This window comes from Lissotriton helveticus, chromosome 7 (assembly GCF_964261635.1).
Source record: "Lissotriton helveticus chromosome 7, aLisHel1.1, whole genome shotgun sequence".
Classification (NCBI taxonomy): domain Eukaryota; kingdom Metazoa; phylum Chordata; class Amphibia; order Caudata; family Salamandridae; genus Lissotriton; species Lissotriton helveticus.
This window is the reverse complement of record NC_136068.1, coordinates 201928337-201951445: the sequence shown is the minus strand read 5'-3', so window position 1 is coordinate 201951445 and position 23109 is coordinate 201928337.

Here is a 23109-nt window from a genome sequence, read left to right as displayed (position 1 = left end):
AGGGCCGGCATCCGGGGCACGGCAGCCAGTTGGTTGAAGTCCTTCCTTGAGGGCCGTACTCAGGCAGTCCGCATGGGTGACCTGGTGGGCACCACTCAGACCATCACATGCGGTGTACCCCAGGGCTCTTCCCTGTCACCTCACTTGTTCAATCTCTACATCTTTCCACTCATTCAGGCTCTTAGAGATAGACAGGTGACAGTGCTTAATTATGCGGACGACCTGCAACTACTTTTCACAATGGATAACTCTGATGCCTCCATATCTACCTTCCTATCTACCTTGAGATTCATTCAAGCATGGATGGACCAAAACCATTTGAAGTTGAATCCAAGTAAAACGGAGCTGGTCCTCACAGGAGACACTGCTACATATTGGGGCCCGCACTACTGGCCGTCAGAAATGGGCCTAGCACCAATCCCCTCTTCCTCTGCAAAAACATTGGGAGTCATTGTGAACAGTGACCTTTCCCTCAAAGCACAAGTAAGTCAGGTAGTCTCTAAGGGCTTCTTCGAACTCAGGAAAATTCGGAAGGTCCGCCGTCTTTTCACCCGGGAGGCCTTGATACAGGTGGTGATCGCCACTGTGATCTCCCATTTAGACTATGCGAATTCGATCTATCTGGGCCTGCCTCTGTACCTTCTGAAACGCCTTCAGATGGTGCAGAACCATGCGGCCAGACTGATTTTAAATCAGCCTAGATGGCAACCTGCCACCCCACTCCTGACAAAACTCCACTGGCTCCCTGTGGCTCAGCGCAGTACCTTCAAAGCTGGCTGCATGATTTTTAAAGCCCTACACTGTAAATGTCCCAAATTCATCGAGAGACTTATTATAAAGTATGCCCCTGTTAGACACCTGCGCTCGGTCAATCAAGGCTTACTTCAGATACCATCTTTTAAGCGCAAACGCACGGGCGGATGCAGATTCGGATCACTGGCCCCACGGCTGTGGAACACCTTCCCCTTGGATATCCGGCACTGCCCTGACCTTCTGTCATTTAGGAAAGCCTTAAAGACCTGGCTTTTCCAGCAAGCATTTCAATAAATCTCGGCTGCCTGTTTCCCTGGTCATATCCTCTATCACTGATAGCGCCAAAAAACCAATTGGTGTTAGTGCGCTTAAGAAATTTCTTTTAACATAACATAACATAACATAACAAATCGGGATATTTATAGAAAATGACACACGATAAGAAAACACTGGGCGGAAGGCAAGAGACAATTCAGGAGAGGAGAGAAATCATTCAACTACTACCTCAAAACAGTATTATTCATGTCTTGGAATTTTGTAGCAGTCCTGTACCTTTTCTTCTATTATCTAACTACATTGATGTTTTTTCCTATGCCAAGTGATGTTAAGCGCTCTGATACCCGAGGGTCTAGTTTGCGCTATAGAAAACTGTATATAAATAAATAAATAAATAAGTCAGGGCTGGATGAAAATATTGTATACTTTTTGGCAGATTTGCACCAGGATCTTGAAGCAACAGTCAGATATGACCAAACAGGCAACCTAACACGCAGCATCCGTATTATCAAAGGGGTTAGGCAGGGTTGCATTCTGGCTCCAATTGTATTTACTTTATATAATAATGATCTTGAAACGGTTTTATCAGGTGCTAGTATGGACATTCCCCGCGTTGGTGAGAAATTAATTCCAGCTCTCCTTTACGAGGACGATGCTGCTTTAATAGCTAGAACGGTGAGTGGCCTACAGCATCTTTTAACAACGTTTGCATCTTTAATGAAATCTTTGGACCTGGATGTACATTTTTTAAAGTCCAATGTCATGAACATGGGAGTAAAGTCGAAGAAATGTAAAATCTATTCTTGTGAGGGCAACAAACTTACACAGGTGGCATCATTCTCCCACCGAGGAGTATTATTTGATGAAAGGGGCACATGGATCCCTCAAATGAAAGCCAAAAGAAATTTAACCGCTAGATCTACCATTGCAGTTCTAGATTTTTTTCGCAGATTGGGAGCTAAACCGGTATGTGCCATGTTAAATATTTACAAGGCGAAATGCCTTGCTATCGGAAGATATGGTTCTGATCTTTGGGGTTATAGGGACGTTGGTGAGGTCCAGGTAGTCGAAAATACATTCTTAAGAAATCTGCTATCTGTATCATCATCAACTTCCACTTATGTTATACATCAAGAGATGGGTTTAGGTTTTATCTCAGACATCATAGGTATGGCCCCTTTACTCAAATGGATCAGTATCTGGATAAATCCAGATCTTGAAATGAACTGTGTCATTATTCGCGATTGTCTTACACTTAACCTAACAAGTAGCATACTGTGGCTAAACTATGTTAAAAAATCTGCAATTTATTTGGGGCGACCCAAACTATTTACTGCCCCAGAAAAACTCCTAAAAGCAGATTTGGTTTCGGTTAAAAGTACTTATCTTATTATATCACAATGTGAAAGAGAGGCCAAGGAATTAAATAAACCCCTCGTGCGTGCTCATCAATTGCTATGTACATCACAAACGATTGAGCCATATGTGTACAGGAATTTATATAGCGCAAATCACCAAGCGGTTTCTAAGCGCTTGCTTAGGGAACCCGTCCTGGTATTCCCCTGTGAGATAACCCCAGCAGGGTATCCGCAAGGTGAAAGCCAGGCATCCCGCCGCGAGGGGCCGTTGTGGAGATTAAGCAAGCTATTGCCCAGAGTCGCAGAGTGTGAACCCGTGAATCGAGTAGGCACCGGAGCGAGAATTGTCGAGTCCATGGACATTTTAGGACTCAAGACCCCGCCGAGCCGGGAATTGAACCCTGGTCCCGGGCGGACTTCTGCTTCCAGGTCTGCCTCCTCTAACCAGTGAGCCACACTTCTCCACACTCCATATCTCACTATCGTAACTAATCGTCATGATCGTTTTCTCCTGGTCCGATTCAGATTGAATCAGCTGCATTTACTTTTTTCTGAATGAAGGGAATGGAAAAAGCTGGAGGATATGGCAGTATGTGCATGCGACAATTTTTCTATCCAAGACTCGATGCACCTTGATTTATTTTGTGATTAGTTTTTGCACATTAGAAAACAGTTTATATTACCTATTTTAAAAGGGAAAGGTTTTACTCAGGCCAGACCGGCTTTTATGTATTTACAAATGCTTAATCGTTTCTGGGTAACTATTAATATAACTAGCTTTTTAACCGCAGCTGTTAGACTAAGGAGGAAAGGAAAATTAGTACCCCTGTTAGAAATTGCATGACATTTTTATTTCTCTTTTTAACATGTGTTAATTGATTAATTAGATCCTGTCCTTGATATTTTGTGATGTATATGACACTGTAATACGAAGGTATTATTTTTATTGTGTATTTATTTATTTTTTAATATGCTTTAATGATTTTAATTAACCGAATAAAGTGAATTTGACTGACTGACTGACACTAATGTAGTAGAAACTGTGATCTTTTTTCTGGTCCCTGCTTTGCTTGAAGTTTCAATGTATTCTGTTGTTGCAACTTTTGTACATATTGTGCAGGCTCCTGGTTTTTTCTGTGGAGATCGTTGTTGTGGTATTAGCTGTTTGTGATGCCCTGGCTTCTTCTTCTGTGACAGCTGTTCTTACGTCTTCTGTTCCTGCTGTATTTACAAGAGTGATAATATTTTGGTCCCTGCAATACAGGCAGCTGTTGTAAATGATGTTGTGCAAACCGTGCTTACAGTTGTGATCTCAGGTATAGTTCCTGCTTTGTTTACTGCAGTGCCTACTTCTGTGGTACCTTTTTTCTGGCAGCAATTATTGTTGATATCTTGGTATCAGTATTCCCATCTCCTTTGGCAGAAGAGATCCATGTTGCAACACCTCCTGTTGCAGTAACAGAGGCCACCACTATTGATGCACGTATTGTTGCTTTTGTGGCTCCTTCTATGGTAGAAGATATGGCACCTGGGTTCCCTAGTGTGGTTACACCTCTCCAGATGTGCTCACTGCTTGTAGCCAATTCTTTCATGGTATCTGAGGTCTCTACTGACATGAAAGAAGTTGTTGCTGCTATGGACAGGAACTAAGGGTATAGGCTAGTTGTGACTTAAGGTTGACAATGTTAGTTTCAAAGTTAGATTTAGGTTCTTCTTTGTATATTGGATGCAAATCAAAGTAACTTTCTTTAAATAATTTGTGTAATGCCTGCCTTCCTCCCACCTCTTGTGCCCACAAGTGGACGACCATTGCAAAAGCTGTCTGCGACACTATGAACACACCTTTCAGCCACAGGTTCCTCTTGGGACTATGCCTGTCTGAGGGTCCCTTGAAAATCAATTTGCCTGGCCTTTCCTAGGGTACTGCTCGAGCAAAACACAAAGGCCAAACCCAGAAATATTTTTCAGGTTCAGGAAAGGGGTACAAAAGACACTGAGTAATCACAAAAGATTCCCAATTAGTCTTTATCACTTCAACCCCACACTTAATCACAGAGTAATGACAGACCCAGACTCCGATACATTCACAAAATGTATACATGTACTTTATTCAATCTTTGTTTTTCAATTCTGATAGTAAAGATCTTCCATTTCTTACATAACATATTTCATTTAATTTAACAAAAGACTTGCCTACTCTCCATAAATACAACACAACAGTTATAAACCTCAATCGAATGTAAATATTTTCATACGTAGCATTCTAGCAAACTCATACACACATCCATCGACGTTCCTTTAAGAACACAAAAAAGATATAAACACTTTTCTCCATCACTGTTGCTTCAGAGCTGGGGGCACTCAATAAATGGATGTCTTGGTTCTAATGGTAATTTCTTTCCACCTTCTTCATTACCCAAAATAATATACCTTTTTTTCCAATGTGGGTATGGGGTTTGCTCTAAACAGAATATAAATAAATACTCTGAAATGCTTTACTGCACAATGTTTAATCAATATTCTATTCATAACAGGTAAACAGTTCTAATCAGTACCCATTGTTACCTGTACAGTGCAGCAAACAACTTCAAGAACTTCAACTAGGCAGAAAGTGTTAAGATAGTAAAATATGTTTCTTAATGACATGTTTGTTTGGAGAACAAGATGAGAAGTAACATGTATTTGAAATGAAGACTGTGGAATTTAGGAAAAACACCCATTATTTTGTAGTTTCCTTAGTACATACTGGACCTGCAAATATAACATTTGGGCTCTGCAGTATGCCTTGCTCTCTTTTAAATCTGTCAAATTCCACAAATCTGTGAAAGGTCCACAAATGTCCAGGAATTGATTTGTATATGTTTAGTCTATAGAAAGTAGTTTCACTCCTATTAGCTTTGTGTGGAATAGTCAAAGTTAGCAACATGCCTTGCAGGTGTCTCTGAGAGGGTATCAATTTTGTATCAGACATGACATTACAAGCTAGTGTCTCTCTGAGATATCAGCCTATAAATTTAGGTCTGATATAGAAGGCAAGTGTCTACTTTATCAAATAACATGCCAGCACCTTCGGCCCATGGGAGGCCTGCAGGCCTGGATGAGTAATGACTCCAAATAGATTAATTGCAGTGGAAGGCCAGAAGAGCGTTGTCAGAGTATGTTGCAATTTGATCACCTGTGAGCCACCACGCCAAGATCAACTTTGTATGGCAGCTAAACGCATTGGAAAGCACTGTACTACAAATGCCTAATTTGTCAAATGTTGAGTCCGAGTTTCTGGTCAGCCACTAGGTTTGGGGCACAGTTTGTTCATTGTAGGCCTGGAACACAAAGCGTCCTTGTAGGTGCAGAAGACATGGAATGCAGTCGCTGACAAACCCCACTTGTCTAGAGAGAGTTGGGCAAGGCAAGTCATTTTACCATTTTACACCACAGATAAATGCCTTGTACTCCAAAGGGTCTAGGAAAAAGTCATTCTATGTCAAATATGTGCCTGAGAGAAGAGGCAAAGGTGTCAAAATATAATGTTACATCACTTACATCTCTGAGGGTTGAGGGAAAGCATTGCACATCAAAATATCATATTGAAGGGCTTGAACTGCCAAGATGGTGGCAGTGTTCTAAACCTGCTTCTATTACCCTACGAATGTACACTGCCACCCTGCTCGAAAGCACTGTATACTTACTCCCCTGGGCTTTTCCTGTTTGGTAGAGCCCTTGGGGGTCAGCCTGTGCTGATCTCCAACCTGAATAGGGGCGCGTAGGCCCTGCAGCGTGATAACCACTGCGTGAAGAGTACAACAAGATGGCAGCTGCCCTTTTACCCGGGGGCAGGGGTGCACCATAGGACCTGCAGGCACTGGCGGACCAGTGGCCCCTCATCTCCACTGCTGTAAAAGACACACACAAGAAGCTGGCTCAGCGCCAACGCTGCAGGTAAGGTGGGACTGGTGCTGTGGTGCCAGATAGCGTAAACATCACCAGCCCCATTGATATTAAGGCTCCGCCCAGAGTGATCGGCCAGCTCCGCATCCTCCCTCTTCCCATGACTGGGGGGAACCTGCATTGTAATCTGGGCCCCCTGCCATACTGCCCATAAATGCCTATGCATTCCTGGCTGGAGATGGTTTGACTCCGCTCCCTTGAGGCTTCCCTAGAGATGGCAGAGGTGCCTAGCAGAGGGTCTTGCCTGGCCTGGAGCGGAGGGTGGAGTGGCACTGAAGAGGCAGAACAGCTTTTCCCCAATTGACCGTTTGACCTGCCTTGGGGACAGGCAACCTAGTGAGATGGCCTATGGGGCCAAACTGATCTGGTCCTGCATCTCTGCCACTGAAAATCAGGCATGGTGGCAGCCACGCACGGATGATACATTAAGCTCCGCCGTTGACCATGTGTGGCCTGACTGTAGGGGCCTTTCGAGGCTGTGGACTGGGCTTGGTCTGCCTGACACTACACCAGACCGTTTAATGCTGGGCACGTGTGCCAGAAGACATAGTCAGGTGCAGAAACACTGAAAGTGAGAACTGGAGGCCCACTGTCCTGGTGCCGTCGCTGGAGGCACCTGCAGGGGCCACCTTGGTAGATTTGTGGGGTGAAGAGGGCTGCTGCTGACAAACCTCAAGGTGGGTTGAAGCTCCTTCTTCTGTCTCCTCCCTCTATGCTGACACCTTTGCCTACTGCGGACCCTGGCGGAGTGGCGGCCTTGGTTGACAGAGGGCCTTTTCCTGCTTCAAGCGAGGTGCCATGAGCTTCCCCATGCATGCATTGTTAGAGACTCTTCACCAACTTACAACCTGCTCCACTGGGACTTGTTAACTTTCTGGAGTTGTGAAATAAAGGAGACATGCCCCAGAGATACAGCATAGCTTTTTGACACCCCAAAGGGCCTTTCAGAGACTGTTCCATGGTGCTGACTGCTCTTGCTGCCCTGATTGGGGAAGCTGGTTAGGGATGGAGTGATACTTTCTCCACGATGTCACTTTAGGTGCGTGCCCGGAGATGGGGCTGGATGACCCCCCTTCGCCACTTGCACAAACTAAAATGGATCAGTACCCCAGTCCTGCTGCAGGGGTCTGAAGGAACGCCGAGACACTTCCCCCCGCGAGTGCCCTGTGCAACCTAGAGACCTGCCCATCATCGGCAAGCCCATCCAAGACTCTAAAGAAGCAGTGGAAATCAAGGTGGGTGAAGTCTGAGTGGATGTCTCTCTATTGTACCAAGATTTCCCCAACATGGCTGGCAGGGTGACGGAGGCAGGATCCAGGGTCTTTACCATGGAGGGTGAGGGGAGGACCCTCAAACTTGAAGTCTCTAAACTGCTCTCCACGATGGCGTCCCTGAAAACGCTGGTTAAAGATGTTGAGAGTCGATCCCATAGGAATAATCTGCATTTTATTGGCTGTCCAGAGGGTATTGAGAATTCTGGCATTGACTGCATACTGGAGGAACGACTATGGTCCTGGATACCGTCTGATAAACTGTCTCACTAATTTGTGGTGGAAAGGGCACACTGGTCCCTGGCCAGGCGACCGCCCCTCCAACATCCCTCTCGCCCCATTATAACCCATATCCTTAATCATCCCGATCGAGACTCAATCATCTAGGAGGCCACAAACCAATAAGATCTGTGCTTTCAAAACTCATATATGATAATCTTCCCGGACTACAGAAGAGCAGTTCAGTAATGCTGACACTTCTTTGAGGAAGGTAAGCAGAAACTACGTGCTCTCAAACTTCAATACATGCTCCTCTTCCCACTCTGATTGAAGGTGATATTCAACTCATTGACTTACTTCTTTGACACTGCAGAACAGGCCTGGGAGTGGGCAACGGAATAGCAGGAACTCCGGTGCCCTGGAACGCTGGAAGTGGCGGCGTCATAGGTGGGTGAGCCCATCCTTGGCCCCTCATCTAAACCACCCCGTAGGAAGAAACTCCATTCGCAGAAGGGATGATCTGGCCTGCGAGGGGGCCAAAACTCACCAAGCCCACTTCATGCTGAACACATTGCTGGTGCTCCGGACCCGGAGGTTTCGCGCTCCAATACCCCCACTCTTTTCAGCACACAAGATGTTAAATCCGAAACGCTCCTGTGATCTTTGGTCCAATGTTGAGAACAGACCTGTTTCACTAGAATGACGTAGAGCCCAATTATATGTGATATCTAACTCATTACAGTAGCTGGTGCTCTGTTAGGAGTGGGGGAGTGGTTGTGCAGGCGGTTCCATTATAGGATTTTGATACATGGAGATTGCTGTCGGGCAAGCTAACCCTTTTGTGGGGCACCTAGGAGTCTTAGATGAATTCCAGGACCACTTCTTGATTTATCTATGTTTGGGGATCGGGCGACTGATGCCTCAGAGTTGAAAGTGGGAGGTGGGGAAGTTGGGGATGGATTGTTCTTTTGTTTTGTTGTTCTGTTTTTCTTTTCTGTACAGTTGCTACACTCTTTGCTTGCCTTACACACCCACTTGAAAATGGCACATTTTTTAGTCCCAGTAAGCTGGTCCTCCTTTGGACCTTTTAGCCACTCTTTGAGGGGAGAGCCAACCCATTGACTTAGATGTTCATCTCAGATGGGAAGATACTCTCCCTGAACTTAAACAGCCTTCTTGACTGTATTAAGAGATCGGCTATTTTGCTCTATATGAAACACTTCCACCCAGAGGTACTCATGCTCTAAAAAATACAACTCTTAGGTTCATAATGCTTTGGATATGATGGAGTGTTCCACAGAGGCTTCTCCCAAGGTTCACGAGGGGTGGCGATTCTATTGCACAAAACCTTTCCATTGGTGGTCTTTGCCCATCACACAGACCCCCAGGGAAGATACATAGGGATTGAAGGTCGCCTTGATGCTAGACACTATTAATTCAGATTCACTTATCTTCTCCAGAAGAGCCTGTAGTAAATGCTACAGATGCTTTGAGATCTCCTAGTAGGGCTTCCCCGACAGACCACCCTGATAGGGGGTGGCTTTAATGCAACCCCAACCCCATGCTAGACACTTCTGAGCTTCCTCGAGCAGGCCGCTGTATGCTCTCCTCCCAAATCTCACTATGGGCTGATTTATTGGGCCTGTGTGATGCTTTGAGACTGAGGTACTTCTCTGGGAGGACATATCGATCGAGCAAATCTGGCTCCCAGCCATGGATGATCTCATCCTGAGGCATGTGAGGATCCTCCCCCAAGACATCTCCGAACACAGCCTTTGTGCCATCTCAATGTCTAGCACTTATGGATCAGGATTGCGCCTACTTTGTAGAGGAGGAAATCAGGGCCTTTTTTTAGCTTAACTGCAATACTGTTAGTTCTGCCAGGACCCTGTGGGCATCCAGCAAACCCAACCGTAGCGCCTGGACTAAGGGATAAATTAGGAGCAAGGAGGAATGCAAACTGACACAGTTGATGGATTTAGAGGTCCAGACCCTTTCTTTGGAGAGACAAGCACTTTGCTGCCCCTCCGGAGATATTGACTGCCAGTTGATGCTGGCGAGGTCTACCTTAAGGCAAATTTCCTTGTAGGAGGCCAAGCGATGTAGGAGGACATCCTCCCAACAAGTCTATGAACATGGAGACAAATCTAGTAAACTCTTGTACTGGGTGGCCACTAAAGACACATTATCTAGAAATGCACCACCCATCCGTGATGTCCATGGTTTCCTCCATGAATGTAGGCCTGAGGTTGCCCAAGTCTTTTCAGATTATTACCGAACAATATATGCGTCGGCACCCATATCTCCACAGAAGCATGAATCTGCATTACTGGAGAGGATCCCTCTGCCCTTGATCCCCTCATCGCTGGCGTAGGACCTTGACGAACCAATCACAACTGAGATAATTAGCGAAGCCATATCAGACCTGATCCCAGGTAAGACATCCAGCCTAGATGGAATTCCAATCGAATTTCTTAAACAAAATCATTCCCTTCTGCTTCCTCAGCTCCTAGCACTCTAAACTGAGGCGGCAGAATGTGGATCGTTCCCCTCAGGTTTGGATGCCGATACTATTGTCGTAATACTTAAGACAAGCCAGCCCACAGTCCGATGTGCCTTGTCACTGCACCTATCTCACTTATAAACACAAATAAATAGATGTTCGCTAAGGTGTTAGCCTCTCGACTGAGCCAGGTCCTACCCCATTTAGTACACCCAGATCAATGTTGGTCCTTGCAGACAGAAGTACCCACCAAAGCAATCGTAGAATACAACTGGCCCTCTCTTAAGCACACCGGCTCTTTTTAAATGTTGCCAAAGGTTTGGTTAAGTTGTTAAGAGCTCACTGGAAGGTTTTCTCCTTTAGGTTCTATGGGAGGCACTGCTCACACTGTTCTAGTACTTTCTCTCCCCTTGTGACTTTATGTTTCTGTAGGAAACTGGGTTACTGGTTGAGGAGTATGGAACCCTACAGAAGCAGCATCCACAATGTATGGATGGGCAAAACATGAGCAGCCCCCAAACTAACCTGTGCTTAACCCTCTGGTATCTTAGCACAAAATCAGTCAGGCTTAGCATAGAGGCAATTTGTAAAGTATTAGAGCAGCTTTTCAAACAGTAACAAATCGAAAACACAACACAAGAAAAATCCCACACTAATTCAGACAAATAGAGTAAAATGTAATAAATTATTTGGGATCAAAACAACAAATATCCGATCAGTAGAATCGAAGATATGGAATTTTAAAGATATTAGTGAAAATAATGTCTTAAGTCACAAGGCTCCAACTGTGGTTATCCGGTCGCGCCAGATCAGGACAAAGTCACATGTTCAGGCTGACCGCGATGAAGTGCAGGCCTGGAATAAGAAAGGACTTAGGTCCCCTGAAAAAAGTACCTTAAATCCTGGTTGCAGAGCATTGGAGATCATGCGCCAAGGATGCATCATGCTGCAGTGGTTCTGAGGGGCTGCAGGAAGCGATAAGGAGTTCTACATCATGCATGCATATTGCAGCAGTGATTCAGATGAGGCTGTCGACAGGGCTTCTTATGAGAGGTCCTGCGTCATCATTGAGGATGCCGTCAATAAAGGCTTGCAATGCGGAGTCCTGTATCGGGGAGGTGTTGGGCAGCAGCAGTTCCACAAAGCTGCAGGTTATGTTGCGAGATCCTGCCCTGGAGATGCATTGCACAGCAGCAGGTCTGATACAGGCTGTAAAGAAATGCGGTGGTTCTGCCCAACAGACCACAGCTGGGCTGGAAGAGCAACCTCAGGCCACTTGCAAGGGTTCAGGACAGAGGTAGCATCACTTGGGGGACAGGATTCACAGCAGGCAGAGCCCAGGCGCTGGGGTAAAGATGTTTGGAGCCTTTTCTGTCCCTGTGGTTCTGACCAGGAGGTTAGCCAGCTAGATGTGGGAGTCACTCTGGACGTCCAGGGTTCAAGATGCAGGCCCAGTCCTTCTCACTCAGGCCAGTACAATGGAAAAAGTGGTCCCAATAGACAATTTTTCAGCAACAAAGACACAGTGTCAAAAAGAGAATAACACAGTAGTATATTTGAAAAAACTTTTGTAATCACACTGAACGTACAAAGATTTGTACCATTTTTTAAACAATATCAAAAATGAGTGCCCCTAGGAGGGGAGAAGGGAGGAATGTGGGTGATAAGGTAGGTATCATGATTTGAGTAACAATAGGAGGGTAAATAAAGAAGATATTGTGCAGATCACATAATTTTCACCTAAAAACAAGGCTCATGTCTTAAGCCAAAAGTCAAAAAGTTGATCAAGCAGGCAAATGGTAAAAATGCCGATGTTTCGACCACTAAGACACTGTAGGTTTCTGAATCCCTTACAGAGGGGTCTTCCTCAGGACAGGAGTAAAAGGAAAGGGGGGCACCTAGGGATAGAACATAAAAGAAACCTTAAAACTAAGAACACCGATACTGGTCATAAAATGAACATAATGGGGGGCAAAGCCCCTTAAATTACCATAGACAGCCCCTCACTGGGGGCTGATTCATAAGCGTGGGTGCGTAGGCTACAAACGAGCGAGAGCGAAGGACAATCAACTGCAAAAGTAAGGTGCAAAGTGGGAATGGCCCTCCCGTTGGCATGAGTAATTGGGAATAGCAGGATAGGGATCCACTTACTTAATTGGATATCTTGTCTGTCTCTTCCAAAACTGTAAAGGAACCAAGCCGGTCTACTCAGCTGGATCTTAGAATTATGTCATTTCTGAAAACACAATATAGAAGACAAGAGCTAATTAGGACCGAATAGTTCACCACCACTAAGGCTAGAAACAAAATATTACAGTGTGCCCCAAACCGTGCTCCTAAAGGAAGTACCTGAATGATTCCTTGGGACAGGCAGCCAGCCCGCATAGTGCACAATCCACAAATAATAAAAGGAAATGTAACGGTTTTAGAAAAAACAAACCCGGCAGGGCGGTTCGTCCATTGGGGGCGTTGAGGTGTTGCCCCACTAGCCATGGACCACCGTCACTGCTCCACTGCGCAAAAAATAAAAAGCAAAATTATGAGCGCACAAGAAAGTACCGACACTAGTCATAATTGAGCCGGCCGGAGTCACAAATCGTGACGTCATCGCAATCGCGGATGTTGGGGGTGGGCCTGCGGCACTGTGAGTGGCAGGCAGCGTGTACTACTCACTGTTAATCTGTGATTAATATCAGAGCGTGGCAGGCAGCAGTGTGTGTGCGCATTTAGGACAAGTCATTTTTATGACTTGCCCACGCATGCGCACACACGCAACAGCCCCTTCCCTCCTCCTCCTCCCCTAGTCGTCACAGAGACAAAGACCCGGGGGAGCCGGGTCTCATTATGGGCAGTATTAGCCCTGCTCTTTAGCCAATCCTGGCACAGTGGCGATGTTATGCTGCGCCAGGATTGGCTGAGTTAACGCGCACGAGGGTGGTGCTGCCACGCGTGGGTCAGTTCCTGTTCAGAAGCGGCGCCAACTCGGACCCGGTCAGGTAAGTTTTGTTTTTGTATTTTAAATCATGCAAACTCCCCCGGCCCCCACCCCGCGCGATCTTTATCCCACTCACCAGAAAGTAAGGATGCTTCTGGAAAAGGCATAGCATGCTGGTCTCACAGGGTAGGGTGGCTCTGTAGGTCCAACGCTTACTGCTGAGATGGATCTGTGGGTGTATTTCACGTCACAGGCCAGCCTTGCATCCGGGTGAACCGACTCAGCCATTCATCTTTGTAAGTTTGTCAAAAGTTGAGCTGTATAATGACACGTGTTAGCAATTTGTGCAAAGCGGAGACCGTTCTAGCCAAGCAGGAGGCTTACAATTTGTAAGACCTCCCCCAATCCTTCGCGCGACCTGTCATCCCAGTAGTCCCCCCCACCGCGAGTATTGCGACTGCAAGCCGCGACTGAGTAGGACTTTGGCTCGGTAAATTACAGTCCTTCGATTATTAAACAATTTGTGGAAATACAATCTAAGCTGTCATGTGTGTAAATTTGAACAAAAAGCATGACCGTGCTCCTGTGTGTCACAATACCATTGCATTTGCACATTCCAGTCAGAGTGCATCCCGCACTGTGTTCCTCCGAGAGGCTGGCTGTCTGCCTCCGAAGGGTCAGCATCAGGAAAGAACCAGACAGTTCCAACCAGCCGGCTCGTGCCCGCCTTCAAATCAGAGAGCTTATTAATTCCGTTTCTTGTGCGAGTGGAATGTAAACAGCACTGCACAGTTACACAAACCTGCAAGCAAGGACTTGTTCTAAAATACCACAGAGAGAGAATTATTTAAAAATTAACATGGTGATGTCACATGGTTTGTTTTCCCTCAATCACCCTTTTTAAATGAGCATTTTAGTGTTTCTTTCATGGTTGGTAAATTCATTAATTTCGTTCATGAATGTGTTTATTACTGTTTTTTGTTTATTCAGGCACTGCTCTCTTCATCTGCTATTCATTTTGCATGCGTACTCCATTATTGCTGCATCCATGCTGGGTGGTGTTCTTGGGTCACATAGGTTGCCTTGGGGCTTGTTCCCTGCATATGTTGCCTGTTTTCAGGCTGTCAATCGCCCCCATACCTTTTGTTGTTACCCACAGTGGCCAATTACCTCACATGTGCATGCATTGTGTGTTTATCCATTACCGTGTGCGCTTCGATGGTCAGGGTACCATCTCTGTGCAGTTTTCACCATTATCACCCGGAGTTTTTTCAGATATTACACGGCGGCTTAATCAGCATCTGAATACTGATAGGCTGGGTTAGTTGAGCTCTGGGGATAATCAGTGTGATTACAAAAATGGCGAGAAGGACCCCACAAACTCACCTTATGGCAGTCAGACTCACTCGCTAGGCTCACTCGCCACCGAGCACTCACCTCAAACTTTTACGCCTCACTACTTTCAAATGTCACCAGTCGCCACTGAAACCCGGCACTCTCTTGGTTAACACGAGCATCTTAGAGGGAGAAGCGCATTGTTAGGACTTACCGTTACTTCCAGAAACTGTTTCTGTTCAGCAAAGGGGAATCGGAGCTGTGGTAAACCTACTGCTTAAGTTAGGGGGCTCGTCTGAGCCGTGCACAAGCGTGACGTATCCAGACAGATATTCGATGCTTGTCAATTCTGACAAGTCATCGCATCTCATGGAAAAAAGACTATACCCCAAGATTCATCAATGTCCCGATTTGCGAGTCCTTAATAGCGATTATTAAGGAATCGCTATTAAGGACTCGCAAAACGGGATTCATGTAGAAATCGCTATATTAATTGCGATTTCTACAGCTTCCTTATTTGCGATTAGCAAATTGCTAATCGCAAATAAGGAATGACTCCCCATTCATTCCTATGGGTAAGTCCCATAGGAATGAATGGGGAGTCATTCCTTATTTGCGATTAGCAATTTGCTAATCGCAAATAAGGATGCGATTTCAAGGGTGCCAGGGGTGTCCAAAGGACACCCTGTAGCACCCCTGAAATGTCAATGTAGACTGATGTTGCGCACACACATGTCCAAAGGACATGTGTGTGTATAACATACAACTTAGAAAAATGCACTAAAGTGCATTTTTCTAAGTTTTCGCTATTTACTACGAAGTCAGACTTCACAGTAAATAGCTGCAAAAAATAGCGAATTCGCAATTTTTAAAAGGTTCATGAATAGCATTTAAGGAATCTCTAATTGAGATTTCTAAAATGTGATCGCAATTTGAGAAATCGCAATTATTTGCGATTTTTCAAATTGCAAGTTCATAAACCATTGATGAATTCCAAATGCCATTTTTGCGGGCGCAAACGGCCAAATTTTGCGATTCGCACCGTTTGCGCTCGCAAAATTGCTTGATGAATCTACCTCTATATGAAGAAGGAAGCTTCTTCGGCCTTGCAAAAAAATGGTTAAGCCTGAAGGGAAGTTAACCCCGACCTGAATTGAAATCAATAGTTCAAAATTACTATTCTCGTAGGAGAGTATGTTATACCGTATTAAGAAAGGACAAAGTAAAATACATATTAAGAAAAACTTTGTATCCAATGACCGAACATATCGCATAGGAATAGACATTTACAATTGTACCGCTCTGGTAAAGTACCCATAATTGCACATTACTTTAGCATCGCGGTTAAAGTAAAAAAACAGGATTGTGTACTCCGAAGTTTGAATAAACAATGTACATGGAGTAGGCAAATACAAAATGTATCACTCTGGGAAGGTGGTTACAAGTGAATGGTATCATTCACAAAGTGGAAAAATCAGTTAGCCACAATTATATATGCCGATAAGGTTGAAAAAATGAAACGCATATTCAAGGGTTTGAATAAACAATATGCATACTTAGGCATTCCATTGTATGCCACATAATACAGAATGAAATGTATTATAACAAGGAATATTGGCCCAATTGGAGTAGAACGGACAGTCACATATTCAAAGGTTTGACTAGACATTATACATAACATGACAATTACATGTTGCATATTAAAGAATGAGATGTATTACAGCAAAGATTAGGGGCACAATTAAAACAAAGAGGACCCTAATCACACTGCATCACTATTACATGGCTACAGAGTGTCATTCCGATACAAGGCAGGCTAGTTGGGCATGACTAATCTCAGCTTCATTCACACCGTTCTGTATGGAGTCTAGAAGAGACATCCATTTACATTACCTAATATTAAGGATCATTCCAATATCACCACCTCTAGGGCCAAGGGAGGCCTTCTCAAGCACTTTCCACTGAAGATCATCTGGGCTGTGGTCTGCAGCTCTAAAATGTTCGACCAAGGGGGCTCCTTGTACACCACACCCTATTCTACTACAATGCTGTAGTATGCAGGCTTTTATGTTCTGCTGTTTGTCCCACATATATAAGATCGCAAGGGACAAACAATTCCATAAATCACATTGTTAGTGTTGCAATTCGTGAAGGATTTCAAGTTAATCATGTGATGTTTATTAATAAACTGTTTGGATTGAATGGTTGTTTGACACACCTTGCACTGGCCGTACTTAAAATGGTCAAGTGTCGGTGGCAGATTCCACAGAGACTGAATAGACGGAACCTCCGGGGGGGTCTAGAAAGGAACAAACTATATGGTCCTTCACACTCTTAGCTTTCTTGTATGAGTGTATGAGTGAGTTGAATTGCTCCATGTCATCAGATATCAGACTCCTGTGTTTATTTATCACCTTCTTGATGGCATCGCTCTGTGTGGAGAAGATGGTGACCCAGATCATCCTTTGCATGGAATCATCTCTCTTCTCTTTTGGTGTCAACATGATCTCACGGGGACTGAACCTGGCCCTTTTCTGTGCTCTTCTAATCAGCCTCCTGGGGTAACCTCTCTCCAGTAGTCGATTGCTCAGGTCATCCGATTGCGCCATATAGTCCGTTTTTTTGGAACAATTTATGCGGATATGCAGGAACTGGCCAAAGGGTAGGTTATCCCTGAGTCCTCTCGGATGATAGCTGTTGTATTTAAGAAGAGAATTTCTTTCCGCTAGTTTGCGATACAATATGGTGTACAATTTATTCTCCTCGTTCCGGATGGTGATGTCTAGAAAATCGATTTCTCTGGAATCAGAAAACATAGCAAATTGTATATCTTGACTCCTTTCGTTGAGCCAGGAGTGGAACATGCCTAGCTCTGTCGAGTCACCAGTCCAGATCATAAGTATAGCCTCGATATACCTCCTACACAAAGTCACCTTGTCGGTATAGGAGTTTGAGTCACTAAAAATGAAAGATTTCTCGAAATGGTACATAAAAATAATGGCCAGGTCCGGAGCGAAGGCAGCCCCCATCGCCACACCTTTAGTTGTTAAATATTAGGGACCTTTAAAAAAGAATTTATTTCATCATAGCTATGCCTAGCAGTCCAATGATAAATTCTGTCGGGATTGCTGTTGGTGCTGGTCATTGATCCAATACTTGACCCAATACTTCAAGTGCAGATTTTTGGGGTATGCTGGTATATAGTGACACCACAATATCACAGGTCACCAAGAGTTGATTACTTGGATCAAAGGGACATGGTACACAAGTTTGATAGTTTGCATAGTATCTCTCAAGTACGTCTGCGTGGCATCCGCTACCGGCTTCAGAAAAAAGTCTATATACCTGCATAGTGGTTCCAGCATTGAACCACATCCTGAAACGATGGGACGTCCTGGTGGGTTCTGTGTATCCTTGTGGATCTTAGGCAAGGTGTATATATTAGGGAGCTGGGGTTGTTTTTTATTAAGATATTGAAATTCAAGGTTGGTTAGAAAGAGGTGCTCAAGACCGTCCTTGGTAAGGTTCAGTATTTCTTGGGTGAGATCTTTGGAAGGGTCTGATCTTATTCTCATATAACTTACTCCATCCTGTAGTTAATCGAAGATCTCTGTCTTATACTTTGTTACGTCCTGGGGGGATGTAACAAATATAATTCACATATTTGGCGTAGGTTTGCAAAGTGTAAGAAATTCAATCGAAGGTCTTGAAGTTTCTAGTAAGGTGTCGAGGGCTGTGATATGCCCCCTAATCTGGTGCTATGCGCCGTATTCCAATCGTGGTGTCCCCCATAACGTAAACAAGGTTTATGAAGTAGGATTCCCACATATTTGCGAAGACTGCTAATAAAACTTTATAGAAGGACTCATACGAGAAGACACCTTATGCAAGTGTATCATTTCTGTATGACCGTTCTACTCGTTGGAGGTTTACACAAAATATATGTCCCTTAACCCCTTCCATGCTGATGACGAGCTCAGCTCGTCATCAGTGTTACCTACCGTGTGCTGATGACGAGCTGAGCTCGTCATGTAACGCGGTAATTTTCAAAATGTCGCATACCGCGGGAAAAACGGCCGCACGCATGCGGTTAATATTGACATACAAGTTACGGGTGTTTCCCCTGTTCATGGGAGTGTCCTCTACCATTTGGATCCCATTTCTTTTGGACTTTTAAGCCTTGAAGAAGTTACCAAACCTAACAAAACACGTGTCGGCTGTTTCCATCAAAGACAACATAGAGGCTATATGAACAGGACCTCCGTGAAATTATACACAACACTTGTAATTGTTTATTATTTGTACTTAGATTGTGTTGTTAAAAATGAGGTCACCACCAAAAAAATGGAATAATGTTAGCATATTTAAAAATGTTCTCTTTGTCAAATTGACTTGCTGGATTACTTGCCTGTGAATTGCAACATAGAAATGTAGAAAGACTAGTTACACTATTTAATGGTAGTGTTATATAAACCTGAAGAGTGCAGAGGTAAATGTGTGCTGTCTATATGTATATGAGTATGCATATGCAATATGTTGCAATCATAAGAAACATTTTTATTCAAATAATCATGATTTCATAATTTGCCGTCATCATCAAGGGAGGAGTTATACCACCGTAAAGAAAGTTTAAAAACTGTTTAATTAGCCCTGATTATCGTCCTATGTTATTTCTCTTGGAGCTTGAATACATGTTTTGGTGATGGTCGTGAGATGTTTTGAAGTTTTGGGAAGCAGCTAACCAGATGATCTTGTGTTAACCAATAGACCATGAGTCCAATACAATAATGAATGTCTACAAACGAAGACCAGATTTTTCCTAAGGGATGGGACTACTGGAGAGCTGTTGTACCTAAGCACACAACCCTTGTGCACTGCAAGCATGGAGGAGATCCATCTCCTCCAGTGGAAGGTGTACTATGGTATATCAGAAATGTCATGTAATATCACCAACCTGGCTCATGAAAAAAATGAATAAATAATCAACAAGGCATCCCACATCAAGGCCTAGTTTGTGCCAATTTTGGGCAACATCCACTGTATTTGGGGGAGTGTGCTTTGTGTGGAAGGTATCTCCAGCACAGTGCTGCATTTCTGAGCTTTGGCGTAAGGAGTAATGGGCATGGTCAGATTGGGACAGAAAACAGAAACCACAATAAAAGCTGTGCCCAATAGTGAAATAGTAAGTAGAAAAGTGACCATGTGGGGCAGTTTTGAACTTGTTAAGAAAGACACGCTGTATAAGTGTTTTTGCAAGGTATGGAAAACTGTATAGATTTGAGCTAGCTACAGGCACTGTTTGTGTTAGTATCATAATATCTGCAGTAAAACTCTGCCCAGAAGACCATAAAACAGGCCTACAAACAGCCAGGAAAATGGCTCACATACTGATCTGTCAGACCAGCCTGTCAGGCACTGCCTGATTGACATATAGGCAGTCTGACCCTCGTATCGGAGGGGGTCCATGGCCAATTCAGCAGTTTTCTGTCATGGCTGAATTTGAGTCGGCCTCCCTTAAGACTTATTCATGATATTCTAAGCGATCAAGCCATTCATCATCTGAATAGATGTGGAATATATGTCACTGCCAGAAGAGACACTCGGTTTGCATGAGACCAAAGACGAACAAGTTACATATAATGGTGTGGTCCAGACCCTACACTACCACACAATACTGGCTCCATTTATCAACATATGATAGAATTAGTCAGATGACAAGTGTAAAATGGCAGACAATTTTTGTCATAAAGCAACTGAATAGCTAATTGCATTTCCTAAAGTGCCGCGTGTCCAAGCTGTGTTCCGTGTACAGTTCTTGGTTTGTTATGATGTGTCTATCAGACAACATATGACTTATTGTTTTAATGCATGGACTAGATCGTGGTTCATAGGTTTATCTTGTATTAATCAAGAGACCATTTCAATTTGTTATGAATCGTCTTCAAGGCAATGTAGGAAGAGTACATGATTGAATATAGTGTTAGTCTGTTCCCGGGTATGAGACATTAAATATAGTCTAGTCTCAGTATGTTTTGAAGTTACATGCTCCACTGATCCCCATTATGGTGGGGATTGAGTGTGAGCATTACAATAAATTAACTGAGTTATGTGGTTGGCTAGATAATATGATTCAGTTTGTGGTAGCCTGACACCGCCGGTTTGCGTTTCTGCTTCAAATTTATATGTTTCTAAGTTGCTGTTTCTGTCTTCATACAAATGAGGAAACTTCTTATGAAAATCAAGCAGCAATTCTTTAGGAATAGAGAGGATGAGACTCATGAATATATAGTCAAAGGAGGGGTCTAACTTCATGTGTAATATTTGTATTCTGACCCAGAGTGAGAGTTGTTGATGGGACTATCTGGACAAGACATTGGCAGTTTGGACAGGGATGGATAAAAGCTGCCAGCTACCAGGTGTTCTAGGGCTCTGTTCATGTGAGTGCCTACATTTTTTTTTCCATTACCCATGTGAAGTCAATTCCAGTGACTATCACTCTAGTTCTAACCCTGAACATTGTCAATATTTCACTTTTATTCCATTTAACTTTGTATATCAAGAAAATGTAAAAAAACAGCTACCAGGGATTGCCGGTGTGGAATAGATTTCTTGGCCCTAGAAAGGCTATGTAATTTGTTGTTGACAGAGAATAGGTCACTGGTGTGTTTACACTAGTTATAGTTGCATTTTGACATATAGCTGATGAGAGTGGCGTAAGGGAATGTAAAATAGATAGGTTTGCTCTGTCTGGTGTCTCTTTTAATATTAAATATTTCAGACGAAAACCCTCTGTAGTTCATTCAGGCCTTTGTATTTAAGTATAGCTAATAAAGTTTGGAAATAAAATCTTGTTCACAACTGGCCACTTCTGGCGCCCTAAATATGTATTCCCGTTCAACTTGATCAAATACGTTTCCTGCATTAAGTGAACGTGGTATGGTTTTTTCCTGGGAACCTTTGCTGGGCTATAAAACGTGGGATACTGTCCTAAAGTAGTTCTATGAGTACCTACATTATCCGAGACCTATCTGGAATTACTCTCTGTAGCCTGCTTGCAAGGACCTTGGCATCTTTATATCTATGTTGATCAATGAGATAAGAAGATAGTTGGTTGTCTTTGCTAGTTTTGGAGATCAATGAAATACGTGCAGTGTTACATGTGGTTTGCACGTTGAAGGCTTCATAAAGCAGCCAATGTTGATTTACCTAATCTGTAAAATTCTGTGGGGAAGCCATCTTTATCAGTGAGTTGGAGGAAAATAACCGATGATAGAAAGGTGTCATTCACTTTTTTTCATAGTCAATGTATTCGATTGTACATGCCCTTTTATAAGGAGGTGGATTACACAATAATGTTCATCAGGTGTGTGCACTGTTGAGTATGATTACCATGAATAACCCATGTGGCTTATTCTGTTTATCTAATGAAGTTGTAACTATGAAGTGTTGTCTTGAGTTTTGGTTTGTTCATGAAGAAGCAGTTTTGTGCTTGAGAGTGTGTATTCAGCTTTTAAAATTGAAAATGACATTGAGAGATAATTATTCCTGTTCTACTGCTTGATGTGAGGACAAGGTGGAGTAAGGGGGGTCTATTTTGTGCAATATTTCCTGCTGACTAGGGACAAGTGTCTCATAAATATGCCTCTCAAAGAGGCATTCCAGCTTCCATAGAATGTTTGATGATCAAATGGAATCTTTGTGGTCATCTAAGGTAAATTTTAAAATGGACAGAAGGGTTTTATTTCTCGTCAAGCATTTTATACTTGGACATATTGATTTGTGCGAGTTTAGGGAGCCAATAAATGTGGCCAACATCCAATATCAATAGGACCAGACACTGGTTAGAGAGCGGTCTGTCTAAAAGGGAGCGAAGAGATACATTAAGCATCAATTTGCCTAAAGAAGATAAGAAGTCTCTCCACAATCTAGTATCATATGGGCAAGACAGTAATGTGATTTTTATTGTCACATGGTTGTGTTAGTCACCAAATGACTACAAGGCCATAAGAATACAATATATCTCTTAGTAGGACCTTACCACAAGTACTATGCATCGCAGCTGTGATCTTAATCAGGCCTACTAAAAATCAGAAAGCTCCCCAAGTTACCTGCAATCATTTCTCCATCAATTATTATTCAATGTTAACGCAGTCTGTGGGAACAAAAATATAGTTTTTCTAGAATAAATAAATTATATTCTGCATTACAAATCCCAAAGAAATTAAATTTAAAAAAAATCATTAAAATATTGTGCTTGTCCTTGGTTTTCAGTGCTGTAAATACCAGCAACTTTTTAACCACGTTTGCTATTCTGCAATTTTTGAAACAGTTGGTGGAGGTATAGCTATGGGTCTTTGTGGCTGTATTCAGCCATCATACATTATCCTATCCACCCATCCCACCTTCAGTTAGTCTGATTAGCATAGTATTTACTGGGATTCCCATAAAACTGCTATATCAACAGAATGGGAGCACAGACACGTAAGGTTATTTTATGAAATGAGAAAGGCCAAC